Below are 2,158 nucleotides of genomic sequence, written 5' to 3'. Positions count from 1 at the left end.
TTCTTCTTGTCCAATTAGGGTTTTTAACCAATCTTGTGCATCAAATAAGTTCATTTGTGTCATTGGATTAACATTTAGGTTATTTTGGTCCTCCATGGGTTAATTCTAGTCTAATTAGGATTTTTAACCTATCTTGTGCATACAATAGGTGTGTTTGTGTCAAAGGAATTACACTTAGGTCATTTTGGTCCTCCCCAGGCATATTCTAGTCCAATTAGGATTTTTAACCAATCTTGTGCATCCTATAAGTTCATCTATGTCATTTGATTTAATTTTTTAGGTCATTTTCGTCCTACCTAGCCTTATTCTTGTCCAATTAGGGTTTTTAACCAATCTTGTGCATCAAATAAGTTCATTTCAGTCATCGGATTAACATTTAGGTTATTTTCGTCCTCCATGGGCTAATTCTAGTCCAATTAGGGTTTCTAACAAATCTTGTGCATATAATAGGTGTGTTTGTGTCATAGAATTAACATTTAGGTCCTTTTCGTCCTACCTAGGCTTGTTCTACTCCAATTAGGGTTTTTAACCTTTCTTGTGCATCCAATAGGTGTGTTTGTGTCGTTTGATTAACATTTAGGTCATTTTCATCCTCCCTAAGCTTATTCTAGTTCATTTAGGGTTTCTAACCAATCTGGTGCATCCACTATGTTCATTTGTGTCATTGCATTAACATTTAGGTCTTTTTCATCCTCCCTAGGCTTATTCTAGTACAATTAGGGTTTTTAGCCACTCTTGTGCATCCAATAGGTGTGTTTGTGTCATTGGAATAACATTTAGGTCATTTTCATCATCCCGAGGCTTATTCTTGTCCAATTAGGGTATTTAACCAATCTTGTGCATTCAATAAGTGTGTTGGTGTCATTGGATTAAAGTTTAGGTCATTTACGTCCTCCTAGGCTTATTCTTGTCCAATAAGGGTTTTTAAGCAATCTTGTGGATCCAATAAATTCATTTGTGTCATTGGATTGAAATTGAGGTCATTTTCGTCCTCCATAGGCTTATTCTTGAACAAATAGTGTTTTAACCAATCTTGTGCATCAAATAAGTTCATTTGTGTTATTGGATTAACATTTAGGTAATTTTCGTCTTTCGTGGGCTAATTCTAGTCCAATTAGGGTTTTTAACAAATCTTGTGCATAGAGTAGATGTGTTTGTGTCATAGAATTAACATTAAGGTCATTTTCGTCCTACCTAGGCTTGTTCTAGTCCAATTAGGGTTTTACGAAATCACGTGCATTCAATAGGTGTGTTTGTGTCGTTTGATTAACAATTAGGTCATTTTCATCCTCCCTAAGCTTATTCTAGCCCAATTAGGGTTTCTAACCAATCTTGCGCAGCCAATATGTTCATTTGTGTCATAGGATTTACATTTAGGTGTTTTTCATCCTCCTTAGGCTTATTATAGTCCAATTACGGTTTTTATCCAGTCTTCTACATCCAATAGGTGTGTTTGTGCATTGGATTAACATTTAGGTCATTTTCATCATCCCGAGGCTTAATCTTTTCCAATTAGGGTATTTAACCAATCTTGTGCATCCAATAAGTGTGTTGGTGTCATTGGATTAAAGTTTAGGTCATTTACGTCCTCCTAGGCTTATTCTTGTCCAATATGGGTTTTGAACCAATCTTGTGGATCCAATAAGTGCATTTGTGTCATTGGATTGAAATAGGGTTTTTAACCAATCTTGTGCATCAAATAAGTTCATTTGTGTCATCAGATTAACATTTTTAAGTAATCGATTTGCTAATCGATTGTCTCAATGAAAGCTTTGTTCTGTGAATCAGAAAATCGATTAACCAGTTGATTAGTAGAAAGCTTGTAACTTAAGAAAGTATATCAATCGATTGTCCAATCGATTTCCTTTAATCATAGAACACAGTCTGATACGAACCTTTAATTAATCGATTTCCCAACCGATTGACTTAGTGAAAACTTGGTTCTATGACTCAGAAAATCGATTACCTAGTTGATTTACCAATTGATTGATTAACATACTTATTTTATGATTTTCAGTATTAATTGGCAAATATTTGATGTGTGAAATCATAATGATGAATCTAACTAATCAACACTATGAACAATAGACACATTTACACATAATCTTCAAGCCTTGTATGATATGATCAATCTTTGCTTGATTGCTTGAGATCCAAG

This window comes from Cicer arietinum, chromosome 5 (assembly GCF_000331145.2).
Source record: "Cicer arietinum cultivar CDC Frontier isolate Library 1 chromosome 5, Cicar.CDCFrontier_v2.0, whole genome shotgun sequence".
NCBI classification, from domain to species: Eukaryota; Viridiplantae; Streptophyta; class Magnoliopsida; order Fabales; family Fabaceae; genus Cicer; species Cicer arietinum.
The sequence above is the reverse complement of the archived record's forward strand: the minus strand, read 5'-3'. Positions refer to the sequence as shown.